The 13,790-nt window shown below is 40.7% G+C and overlaps 1 long non-coding RNA gene across 3 annotated transcripts in view; it reads left to right on the top strand.

The window, feature by feature from the left end:
- The window catches only part of LOC131495332 (uncharacterized), a 148,141-nt gene extending 134,663 nt beyond the window's left edge, over positions 1 to 13,478 (top strand). For 2 of the 3 annotated variants that reach the window (XR_009253899.1, XR_009253897.1), the window contains one exon: positions 8,580 to 13,478. This is a non-coding gene — a long non-coding RNA (uncharacterized LOC131495332). The remainder of the gene's footprint in view (positions 1 to 8,579) is intronic. The other variant, XR_009253898.1, reaches the window with a different exon arrangement.
- Positions 13,479 to 13,790: the final 312 nt, after the last annotated feature.

Raw genomic sequence — 13,790 nt, 5'->3', positions numbered from 1 at the left:
TAAGCTCCATTATAATCTCTCCCTTCTGCTCTTCTTTATTCCACACTCCTACTCTTCCAGGCAAACATTGATCTGTTTTCTGTCACTATAGATGAGTTTGCTTTCTCTCCCTTTAAATAAGTAGAATCGTACAATATGTACTTTTCTTCTGTCTGATTTTCTTCACTGAGTATAATTATTTTGTGATTCATCTATGTTGTAGTATGAATTAACAGCTCATTCCTTTTTATTCCTTAGTAGTATCCCATTGTATGGCTATACCACAATTTGTTTATCCATCCGCCTGTTGAGGAACATTTGGGCTGGCACCAGTTTTGCACTGTTACATATAAGATTTCTCTGATTATTGGTGTACCTATATTTCTCTGAACACATGCTTTCATGTTTCTTGGACAAATGCCTAGGGGTGAACAAATGAGATTTTATGATAAATATATGTTTAACTTTTTAAGAAACTGCAAATCCGGGTCTCCAAAGTGGTTGTGACACTTTACATTCTCACCTGAAGTATATGAGGTTTTCATTTGCCTGACTCCTATATTATTACTGACATTCATATTTTATTTGGACAAGTTAACTGAAAACAAATCTCTTTTGGGGCGCCTGGGTGGCGCAGTCGGTTAAGCGTCCGACTTCAGCCAGGTCACGATCTCGCGGTCCGTGAGTTCGAGCCCCGCGTCAGGCTCTGGGCTGATGGCTCGGAGCCTGGAGCCTGTTTCCGATTCTGTGTCTCCCTCTCTCTGCCCCTCCCCCGTTCATGCTCTGTCTCTCTCTGTCCCAAAAATAAATAAAAAACGTTGAAAAAAAAAAATTTAAAAAAAAAATAAAAAAAAAAAGAAAACAAATCTCTTTTATGTTTTAAAATACAGGAACTCTGTGTTGACATTTAATCTATGGACTGATGTTTTTTAAGATGCAACCACTCTTAGGGGGAATTGAACATGGCGTTGTGTTTTTACTACAAATACAGAAATTACCATTCGATTCAATTCTGCTCTGATGTCAAAGCTGAGATGCGAGCCTGGAAGCTGCAGAAGCCATGTTTAGAGCTAGCACAGGACTGGCATGCAGGAAAAGAAGCCAAGACAGAAAAGGAGAGAGTAAAAGGTGGAGGGGAGGGAGGCTGGTAGAATTCAAACCCCTGGCTTCAGCATTTGGTTACATAAGATAATAGATTTCACTTTTAGCCTTAAAAGTGGTGTTTTCGCATCCTTGCCCACAAACCACATATTCTAGCTGCTGCGACCACAATAACACAGGAATAATAATACACCACACGATAAAAGAATAAGACAGGAGATAACATATGGCTAAGTGACACCTTTCTACTACTATTCTGTTATTCTACAGCTGGGGCTCCTGCTCAACACGACCAGTATCAGGCAGCTGTGAAAGAGAATCCACTGGGAGCCCTGGGGATGTAGGAAAACCGTCTAAGTTTCTGTTATTCTGAGAACCTCTGTTAAAAGAAAGTTCTGAAGCTCATCTACCTTTTAGACTTCCACCTGGTATCTGGGACCATCATCACCTCCTGTGTCTCTTGTGTGTTTCTCCAGCACAAAGCTTGTCTTATTACTTTCTGAGAGCCCGCAGGAGATTCTGTGAGGAGTGTGTATAGGCGGATGGTATTTGGGCAATGGTATGTCTTCTTATAAAACATTTGTACAATTCTGTAATTTTATGCATCATTTACTTATTTTAAAACCCTCACTTGGGCTCTGTCATCATTTATCAGTTCTCACATATTTTTTGAGTTTTTCAAGTTGAAAGGTATTGAGTTGGACATGTTCATAGACCATTTTAAGGGTCTGAAAGTTGTTCACAGATAAAAGATATGAAAACATGAAGCCTTTCTCTTTTTGTGAATAAACAAATCGATTCAAATCAATCTTTGTCCACTTATCCATGAAGACACTTCCACTAATAAGTGGTATGATCAAGAAGCTATTAATAAAGCATTGTTATGGTATATACAAATGCAGACTTAAAAATTCTACATGCTTTGAAATCTGATTAACTCCAAAATTACCTCTGCTTATGCTTAATCCTGACCAAAAAAAAAAAAAAAAAAGAATACCCCCCCCCCCAAAAGGCACCAAAGTCACACTTAACCTTTTGATAACCAAGGGCTACCACTTTTCTCTAAAGCTCTTTCTCCCACTGGAGGCTAGACAGATCCCTGTTAGAGGCATATCACAACACAGACAAGATCCACATTTTTACAATCTGGAAACTCCTAGAAGATGGCCTTTTTGATATATATATTTTTTTCATCTCAGGAAAGAACTTAGTTGGATGATTAACTATAAATGTATTTATAGTTCATGGATCCCAGGGCCCATCAGTGTGATTTAATTTGATAAATATTCCACACAAAATCCAAGTAGCTAAGAAACTGACTAAGGTAATGTGAGTGATGGAAAACTAAGGGTAATTTTCAAGGTGATTGAGCTTACAGAGTGGATAAACTTCAAGGCAATAACAGAGAAGCCATGTCTAGAAGAGCAATGTCTGGGTCTACTTCTATCCAACCTGACCGAGGCAATCAAACCAGAGCTTTACCAGATGCCTACAGATTCTGAATGAGTTGGCAGCTACCCAGTGCTTCAGGGAATGAGAAGGAGACTAGGGCATTTTTCGCTAAAAACCCATCAGAGAATTCTACCCCAGCTGCATTATATCTCGTGCAAGGGAGACATCTTGTGTTCCATTAAGCCCGGAGGTTTTGTTTTTAGTAAAGATAGATGGAAGCTTCTCTTCCATTATCCTAGGTGATCTTTTAGAAGGCAAATTTATCTTGAAGATCCAAACATAAATCTATATGCAGGCTACAGATGAGGCAGTACATATTTTTACCTTGGAATTAAAACACTTCAGCAACTGTGGCTATGGATGAAATTCTTTAGGCCCTTGCGTTTAAAAGTTTCAGACTTGAAAAATACAAAGAGTACCCGAAAAGAGAAAATTTAAGGAGAAGAGCTATCAACTAATCAGGCTGTGTTCTAAGACCAAGTTAAACCTAATGAGTTCGTGTAACTGGTTTTCAATTCAGTTCAACACACACTAATTGAGAGTCCACCAAGAGGAGAGGCAAGGTGCTGAGTGAAAACCGTGGTCGTTTCTTTAAGAGAGTTTTCCTCTGGAGGAAAACAATGGTGTATATATATTTTTTTAATTTTTTAAAGTTCATTTATTTATTTTGAGAGTGAGAGTGAGAGCACGAGTGGGTAGGGGCAGAGAGAGGGAGAGAGAATTCCAAGCAGGCTCCATGCTGTAAGCGCAGAGTCCAATGTGGGGCCGGAACTCACCAACCATGAGATCACGACTTGAGCTGCGGTCAAGAGTTGGACGCGTAACCAACTGAGCCGCGCAGGCTCCCCACAAAGACGTATTTTAAATAGAATGCTTAGCATGATAGAAATGAGAGGACAGCACAACAAGTACTAGAGGATTATTTTACAGGGCAAATGTCTGACTTTCCCATGCTTTGTCCATCAGCTTCAGCAGAACGTGGAAAGCCAATGAGTCCTCCCCCGAGGGCAGTTCTATACAAGAGTATGGAGGGTGTTCTATACAAGCGTATGGAGAGTGCCAAAGCCACTCTCCCTCTCACTAATTCCGTGGAATGCGAAATGAAAAAGCAACTTGGATCCCTATTTACAATTTTATTTAAACGTGTTCTGGAAGGGAAAGGTAGTATATGAGTCAGGATAAGCACACTTAGGCTGAGAAGTGAAAAGGGCAGAAACGCAACTGGAAAGTAATGGGCTCAAGGTTCCAGAAGGAACCCTGGGGGACTGTCCAACCCTGAACGGCAAGGGGAAAATCAATGGCAATGGAATTTGACCTGAAGTTTTTGGAGCTTAAGTTTTAAGCAAAACGTAAACCTTGAAGACAAAGTTCTGCTTGCAGAAATCTTATCTTGTGGTGAGGCACTGTACTGGACCCAGAAAGCTTTAACCACTCACTGACATGCTAGGGAGACTTTCTGGCAAGGTGTCACAGTTTAGAGGTGTCACCAAATGCCCTGGTATGTTTATACAGTCATGTCCAGTTTACCTGTGTCAGACAAGACTTTGACAGGCTTAAGAGAAGGAACTACACGGGGTCGCCAGTTATCCATGCTGCTGGAAACACCACTAGCCTGGCCAGCCAAAAGAAAACACATATGCCTGCCAGAAGTAACAAAGTAATGGACTTTCCATGAAAGCTATCAGTTCTGGACGATTTGATATTTTTAGAGAAAAGACTTATGTATAGTGGGCACCATGACCATTAAGATCTGATGTGGGGGTTGCTAGTGAAGAAATGAAGCATCAATGCAGAGAATCTGTGTTCTCAAAGGAGCAGTAAGGCACAAATATTGGGGAAATATACAATACCTTACCCTTTAAAGCAAGGAATGTCCAAGTCTAGGGATTCCTTTCGCCACCACCAACAGGATCTGAATGCATAGTTTGGAACTGGAAACACGGATTTAAGAAATGTAAATATACTTTGCCTACAATCTATGCCTGTAGTTGTTGTGCCTTAGAAATGGAAAGACAAAATGTATAAAAGATTTTCACACACATTAATAATCCCCAAGGGTCCTTGGTCAAACAGTCTTGAGCTGGGGTCTACAGTTCACCATGGCCCCATACATTTCCAGAAATTTCCTTGGGGCCAATTTAACACTTAGATCCTAGAGTTTCAGATTTTTATTAAAGTAGGTTTATTGCAGCTTATCAAATAAGGTCATAAAATTTCTCAGAGACACAAGTAGACTCAGTATCTTGAATAGTACCTGGGGCTTAAAAACAAAACTTCCTAAAAAAAAAAAAACAACTAGTGAATATCAGGTACAAGGTTGTAAATATGGAACTTCGTATTTCTCTAGACCTTAGCACATCCTGTACAAGGTTATTGCCTAGAAAAAATTCATTGAACTGATAGAGAATGTATTTTTTCATTAATAAGTGAACTCTATATAAAAACGAGTATGCTTAGTAGTAACCTAAGTTATTTCTCCTAGGACTAGAAGCATCACTTAATCCAGGAGTGCCAGATGTCATCATTCAATAAAGTATTCAGCACTCTACCTGTCTGAATATTCATGAGCCCAGATGCCTGGGAAATGGCAGATTATGGATACTCCTGTAAAATCATGTGGCGGAAACTGTTCAGTGTACATTTTTGGGAAAACTATTTCCAGGCTTGAGTCTTTGATTTTACTCAGTATTTCACTGCAGGTGCGTAGTCTTACTTAACACACAGTTTCTTAGTAAACTTAGACTTAAAACTTAGAAAGTTTGAGTTGGAATCTCAATTTTTTTCTCTCACATAAAACTGTTCGTTTGGATCTAACAACAGGCTAAGAGAGGTATCACCTGCCCCTTTTCAGAAAGACATCCTTTATAGTTTTCCATCATCGATAACTGACAAAAGTAAAATCTATCTCCAAAAGCCATTCTCTCGAATTAATGTCTATTTTCTGCCAAAGCAGAATGGTAAATTATGAGAAGCTATTGAGTGGGACATGCCAAATGAGAGAACAGATCCTTGCCATAAAAAGCTTAATGGAAAGAGCCATTAGTGAATGGTTTCCAATCTATATACTTACAGTTCAATGCTATGTACTTATAATTCAGTTTGGTATTGGCCAAAGATTAGGATTGGATATCCCTAATGTAGCAATCAAACCGTCGATATAAACTTAGGAGAATGGACCACTGAGTTGAAGTGAAGAAAGCAAAATGTGTTTGGAGTAAAATCTTAACTCTTTCCCATGGCCTATAGTCCTTCATGATGTAGCTTCTCTTGGCCTCCCCAACCTCCTCTGGTCTGCTCTCTTCTCTCTTCAGGATGCTTCAGTCACATGGCTTCCTTTAGGACACACAAACCCTAAGTTCCTACCTTATGACTGTCTCCTGTAGTTCTCCCCCCTCCCTCCTAATGCTTTCTGTGATCTCCTGCCCCCAGATCTTCCTGTCACTGGCTCCGTGTCTTCTCACAATTTCCTCCACTTTCCACTATGGAAGGCATTTCTTGAACACCTAATTTAAAGGGGATTTCTAGTATCCCAGTTACTCTTTTGCATCTCTCCCTGTTTAATTCCTTTATTTTTCCTCATAGCACTTACTATGATCCAAAGTAACCTTGTTTACTTGTCCATTTTCTGTTTCCACCAACGGGATGCAAACCAGGCAGAGACCTTATCTGTCTTGTTCATTTCTTATTTCTGGCATTTAGTACCTGGCACATAGAAGGTGCTCAATAAACATCTGTAGTCAAATAGAAACCAAAATAGATCAAATAAAGCTTTGTGATGAGGAATTGGAACCTAACATTGAACCTGTGAAGATAGGACTTTAGGCATCCAAGCAAGGACAGCTTACATCCAAGCCATGTAGGGCACAATGCCCAGCTTTAATGTCCACAAATAACCTTCTCAGGAGTTCATCTAACCCAACTAGTCTCCACTTTTCTCGCCCCTATTTATCACTCATACCAAGCCTTTCATCTGGCCTCTCCTATAATTCCTCTTGGATAGTCTGGAAATGACACATGGAAACATGGACTCTGTCCATGGGAACCAACACACAATTAACCACTCTTCCACCAAAGCTCCATTTAGCCTCCAGTGTGTTTGGACTGGCTGTTTGTCAGGGCACAGGATGTTGGTCACTCTCAGAACAGGAGCTTTGCATCCAATTGTTATAGCTGTGTCTTAATCAGTGGCTCTGTTTTAAGTGGTTAGAGCTGCATGGTACTTAGCTTAAACCACAAGCGTCCCTGGAAGGAAAATGGGAGGATGGGAGGTCAGTCAATCTGTGGTTGTAATCAAAATACCTAGGCCCAGTGGAGGCTGCTCTAAATGAAGCTGGAGGGGTGGGTGGTTCTGATGCTGTGGCAACAATCAAGGGAGGAAGAAAAGTGTGCAGAATGGACAGGAGAAGCTGACTGAAAAATCACATGATTTGATGGATGTATTACTTAATTTTGTTGGAAAGTATTTTAGGGTAGACAAGGCTTGAAGGGAGAGCTGTTGATTTTTTATTCTCCTTAACCAAAACATTTTGACAATATACTCACTAAGGCTGTGGAATCCATGACCCCAGTTGCTGTGCAACACCAGCTGTCAGAATCATGAAGGTTATCCTTCACATCTTTCAGAGTTAATATATGCATGCAACTTGATTCAGCTATGATGAGACCGTGGGAACAAAGAACAAAATATTGCTGTTGGTCTTTGTTCTAATACTTTTTTTCTTTCTTTTTTTGTGCTCTCTCTCTCTCACTCTCTCTCTCTCTCTCCAACCTCTTGAAGATAATTTGATGATCAGACCTCAAGAGTGCTTGTTCAATTAGTGCTTGTGATGTGTTTTGTGTTTTCCCTAAGCAGAAGAGGAGAGTCGTAAGTGTTAGACATGCCAGGAAACTTTGGTTTTCCATCACCCAAGTGGACTCTGCATTCTCTTCACTGCGTACTACATAGTAAAGAAATATGAAAGCCATCTGGTCCCCATCCAATACTCATGTCTTCTTGATCTGCCTCTTAAAATTACACAGTTATTAGAAGGCTCTGTCATCCATTTCCTGTTTGCCAAGACACCTGTCACATGAGCTGTGCGTTCAGAATCAATAACTGTTAGTCCGTGGGAACACACACAGCTTTTCTGGGCCACTGTTAAATATAGAAGGTTGATTATTGGATTATTGTCTTTGTCGCTCGTCTTCCATGATCTGTAAAATGGTAATATTATCATCTACCTTGTGGGGTTGTTGTGTGGCTCAGGTCAATTTACATGCATAAAGCCTAAACAATAACATGAATATAAACAGGATTTAAAGGAGCTTCTGGGGGTGCCTGGGTGGCTCAGTCGGTTGAGCGTCCGACTTCGGCTCATGTCATGATCTTGCGGTCACGGGTTCGATCCCCACATAGGGCTCTGTGCTGACAGCTCAGAGCCTGGAGCCTGCTTCGGACTCTGTGTCTCCCTCTCTCTCTCTGCCCCTCCCCCACACATGCTCTCTCTCTCTCTCTCTCTCTCAAAAATAAATAAACATAAAAAAAATTAAGAAGCTTCTGAATGATCTATGGGAGTGTTTTCTACCAGAGCTTCCCAAAAGGCTTCGTACAGCCACATTTATTAATTAGGAAGCATCTTCATGTGGTGGTAAGTCACTTACACACATTCTATATGGGCTACATAACCAACTCCTAGGTCAAAAGTTATATATGGCCTTTCTAACAAGTATGAACTTTCATTCCCAATGCCATGGCAATTAAGTGTCACACACATTTGTTTCTTTAAATCTAATTTAATATGTTCCAGTCAGGATGGTAGAAAATCAAAATCCAGGTCTTTGCCATGTTGATAACCAGAGAGGAAATCTCCCACTTCTCTGGTATCATTCAAGAACTCTTCTGGTTGTCATCAGTCAACATTGGTCATCATTGATATGTTTGTTGTTCAAGTACATATGTGTCCTTGAAGGCGGGCAGCCTGCTACCCACGTTAGTCTTAGGTTCTAGGTTTTTTGCTGAAGCCGTGCACCTTCAGATGGCTCGACTCTATCTCAAACCCTCTCCTTAGGTTCACCAGACAACCAGTGCCCTCTAACTTACCGCCACCTCCCCTAGGCCACTGGAAAGGAAGAGACCGCTGATTGCCGTGACAACTATCTAAATTGAACCAGAAACATAGAAGTCTTGTATTTGAATGTAAAGCTATACCAGTTCACCCATTTCACAAACCTGTTGAGCACTTTCCCAGGTGTTTTGGGGTTTACAAAGGTAAAGGACAGTGTCTCCGACCTTAACAATCTGGCAGATTTCAAATTCTCTCACGAAGCCCATCTAATTTAATCCTTGAGTTAAGACCATTCTCCGTGGTGAGAGTACGGGTGATGGGACATATTCCTGTTTGCTAAACAAACTGAAGCTCTGAAGGGCAGCCTGATTCACGTAGTATCACATCCAGTGAGGGGAAATGCTAGAAGCACATTCAAAGACTCCATTTCAGTAAAATCTTTTACATGACTCTGCCCTGATTTTGAGTCCAAGGGATTCCTTCAGAAAAGAATGTAGAAGCGATTTGGTCTATCAGCCAACATGTGGGAACAATTGGAGTTTGGAGAACCCTTTTCTACAGTGATACAATAGCGGATGTTGTCCAACTTCACACCTTGCAAGTATGGTGCTGCCTACGCATTGCCTGAGAGGATATAATCATCACCACGGTATGGAAGGAGATCATTCTTTGGAGCGGACAGTTCGCGATTCAAACACCAACCCCTCACAGCTCAAATATGACATTAATTTCCACATGCCTCCATTTTCTGAGAAGTTCTGATGACCTACTTCGTCGAACCGGTAGAAGAGGTGAGTGAGATAGCTCACATAAAACTATGTCCCTGTGCCTGGCACCCTGACCCAGGGGAGGTGCTCCAGAAATCTTAGCCATCACCGCGCCACCCCCCACCCCACCGTCACCACACACACACACACACACACACACAATGAACAAACATTTATTGAGTACTCATTGCTAGGGAGTAGAGCTACAGATATAAATAGCATCTAATACATTACTCTAAGAATTGGCTTCTATGCCACTTGCTGGGCGAGGAGAGACTTTGCTCCCCCTAAAGTCATCCATTTGGAGGGAGAAAAGGGAGACTGGGAGATGGGGAATGGGGAGCCATCCTTCTCCACTGCCACCTCAAGAGGTCAGAGGAAATGGGGCCAAATTCCCTTTTGGATTTCATTCCCTTTGGCCGAGTGGTGGGCTCATGGCTGGGAACAGGATGTTGCTGAGAGAGCTGCATCCAAAGGGAACTCTTATTTCCTATGTCTTTTGTTCCCTGACATTTTCAATTTCCATCACGGGAGCCTTTGCCAGTCATCTGCTTCGCCTTTATCCCAAAATCAATTTCCTGGGAAGGTGCAAGATGCTGTGAACATCTGGCCCAAACGCTCAGGGCTGTCCTTCCCAATTGGGTGTTCTTCATGTGACGCAGTGGAGTGGCAGTGCTACCTCTGCCCTGGGACACAGTAAGACACCCGGGCCAGAGCGGCCTGGGTCTGCCCAGATCCCCTTCTCCTTCTCCAAATACCAGGAGCATATTTCCTACTTCAATTGCCGTTTTGACCTCAAATAAAACTAACCTGACTTATGGTAGAAAAAAATGTGCTGAGATTCACTGGGGCATGGCTCTTCCTTTCCTCCAGAGAGTTTGGGCAGAGAGCTTCAAATGGACCTCAGGAGGACTCTTTCCAATTCACTGTGTGCCCCCAAAAGTAGTGGCACTAATAAAACATCAAAGAGTAAATACTGGTTAGTGTGTGTGTGTGTGTGTGTGTGTGTGTGTGTGTGTGTGTGTTTGTGTGTGTGTGTGAGACAGAGACAGAGAGTCAGAGAATTAACAGCTGTCATGATTGCCCTGTTTCAGAGTACAGGCATTTTCACTTCAGAAATTTCAAAAAGGACTCCAAAATAAATGTGAACACGTACACTCAGAGCAACCAAATGTATTTTCTCAGACTACATGTCTCCTGAGGAAAATGTAGAGCTTTTGCTTCTGGCCAGACTGGAACCTGTCCCCATGCCCACCTCCCTCTGCCAAAGCTTTGATCCTAAAGAAACACTTCAGGATTCCAAACTCAAACCCACAATAGCAGACCTTGTGGTGGATGTATTTCACATTCATGATATTCCTAATTCACACCAACTCTCTCAAACCACACTCAGTGCGAGGTACATACCACATGTCCGTTCCGATTTTCCCGATCACCAGCCCCCACCGTGCCCTTCGTAAACTATTTTTTTAATCAAATTTCCTCCACATTCACCATGGTTCAAGACCTCCTAAAATTTCACATCTCCTCCAGACTGTTTCCCGCTTAGGCTGGAAGCGAGGTGGAATTTTCTCCAGCTTCAGAGTTCCAAGATGAATACCAAGTTCCAAGGCTGAACACCTTCAACCACGCTGCACACGACAACAACAGCAACACCAATAATATTTGGGTGTAAGTGTTACCTTCTCTAAAGCTCAAAGCATTTTTAAAGATCACGTTCTGTGTTTGTATAGCATTGTTCTGGGTAAAGAGAGGAAAACAATTGTTTTCTCATTTGGCAAGTGGCAACTGACAAATGGCAAATAGCAAAACCAGGGTAAGCGCTAAGCAGCATACCTGAGATGCCTCGCATGATCCAGGAGGAGGCAGGGTAGGGAGAGAACCTGATGAGTCTCAAAAATAGTGATCTATGTGTTCCGGGCCCACCGCTTCCTGGGACGCTGTCTTATCTCAGTTGTTACTGTTTTTTATGACTATCGATTTTGTTGCTGCTGTTCCGATTCTCAGATGGATGTTTAAATTGTCTTCAAATATCCCCTTGTTCCCATCATTCCTCCCTCCAAACACACACACACACACACACACACACACACACACACACACATATACACATATATATTTCCCCCACCAGACTGCTAGGGCTGTGCCTGAAATTCTGGAGATGAGGGTTGGAGGTGAGGGAGATTTCCTGCTTTCTCCTCCTCTGCCCTCTTCTCTTCTCCTGGGAATGAAGGAAACTGATATTTACTAATTGTTTACTGCACGATGTATTTCATTTCACTTAACAATCATAACATCCTTACTTTGGTATTACCTCCCTGCAGAAGGATTAAGTGGATTCTTTATATTCTCACAGTTTGTAAGATGCAGGGCTGAGCTGTGAACCCCTGGCATTTCACCCCTTCGGGTCTCTCAATTCCCAAATCCAGGCATTATTTCTCCTTTTTTTCCCTTCTAAGTTTGTTCCTGATGTTCATTTTAAACATATTTAGTCCATACTAAGCTCTTTTGGGTAGATGCTCAAAAAATGGGATCAAATGAGTATCTTTATCCTTTTATGGACACTGAGACTTTAAAGTTTTGTTTTGTTTTCTTTTTTGGTTTTCCTAAACATTTTTTTTTGTTTCTTTTTTTTGTTTTTTTGTTTTGTTTTCCTAAGCATTAAGCTGGCTGAGTTAACATTCTTGTTCCAGAGGCTGGGACTAAGATAAAAGCCAAGAGTCTGATTTATTTCTTCAGGGATTCATTCAAATCATACAAAGCTATTCATTGACTTGGCCTTTCCCTCCCAAAGACCCTAATTTAGAGTGATTTGATTTCATTACTGGTGATTGGAAGAGTTTATTGCATAGAAACAAACTATACGTTCCCTTGGAGAAATATGAAAGTCGTCACCAGCTGAGATGACCCATGAATAAAACGGGTGAAAAGCGTTCTAAAGAGGAAGAATCCATAAGAGAGATTATTTTTAGAGAAAGAAAGACGATTGTTGGAGGTAATAACATGTCTTAAGCTAGATATGTCATTTGGTCTCCTTAGATAGCTTCTGCAGGATGGAAAATACATTTTGTTTTCTCCCTCAATCTGACACACATCATCATTATAGAAAAAAAAAATGCATAGACTAAAACACAAACAGAATAAACACACATAATTCCACCCACCCAGATAGAATGACAAATAAACACTGTGATATATGAACTTCCAGCCATTTCCTGCGCACATATAATCTAACAGAAATAAAATCATGGCATACTGTATCTTTGATACTTGCTTTTTTCCCATTAAAATGATGAATACCTACTAATATCAATAAGGAAACATTTATAACACAATTATTAAAGGCCTGATAGTATGATATGTTAGTTATGATAGTATGATAGTATGTTATCCCATAATTTACTTAACCTGTCCTTTAGAATTAAGCAATGAGATTATTTCCATCTTTCCAATTTTGAATAATGATACACAGACTGTCCTACAAAAGCCTTAACAGAAAGGAAACACTGGGAGATGGTAACCCATGTTTGGGAGTGGAAATGTTGATTATATTAAAAGTATAAAAAAAATTTAAAGCTTTTGATAGATGTTACTGCATTATTTTTCTAAAAATTATATTAACATACATAGCAGGGTCTGACTGCATCCATTTTTCTAAATCCACTGATTGATAGAAACAAATATTATTTCATTGTTTTAATATGGATTCCTCTGATTAGCAGTAACTGAGTAATTTGGAGGCACCTCGGTGGCTCAGTGAGTTAAGTGTCTGACTTCGGCTCAGGTTGTGATCACCCAGTTCCTGGGTTCAAGCCCTGCATTGGGCTCTGCGCTGACAGCACAGAGCCTGGATCCTGCTTTGGATTTTGCATCCCCCTCTCTCTCTGCCCCTCTCCTGCTTTTCCTCTCTCTCTCTCTCTCTCTCAAATATAAATAAATAAGCGTCAAAAGATAATAATAACGTTGGGTCATTTTTGCTATGCATATTGTTTTATGTATTTCTTATTTTGTAAATTGTTTAGTATTTTCTGACCACTGTTTTCTACCTTCCCAAGTACTAGTTGGTCACTTGCGGAATTGTACAAACTCGCATGATTTTCAGTTTTGTAATACATTATAATATATGCTGCAAATATGTTTTCCAGTTTCTCTTTTTTGCCTCTTAAATATTCTTAATTTTAGTTTTACATAGCAGACTAAAAGGACTACATTTTGCAGTAGTCAAATGTATCAGCATTTTCTTAATTTGCTTTTTTCCCTTTGGTTTCAGACTTAGATGGTCCTGAGGATTTTAAATCAACTTTGAAAAAGTCCAACTTGTGATATATAAGATCTCTAGAAACCTCAGAATTTCCATGCATCTCTATTTATGATACTGGTTCTCAAACTATGCTTCCACAAAATACCATTTTTTCAGTTTCAGCCAAGGTGCTGTGCCATTAAATAT

The sequence above is a fragment of the Neofelis nebulosa genome, chromosome 15 (assembly GCF_028018385.1).
Source record: "Neofelis nebulosa isolate mNeoNeb1 chromosome 15, mNeoNeb1.pri, whole genome shotgun sequence".
NCBI classification, from domain to species: domain Eukaryota; kingdom Metazoa; phylum Chordata; class Mammalia; order Carnivora; family Felidae; genus Neofelis; species Neofelis nebulosa.
The sequence above is the reverse complement of the archived record's forward strand: the minus strand, read 5'-3'. Positions and strand labels throughout refer to the sequence as shown.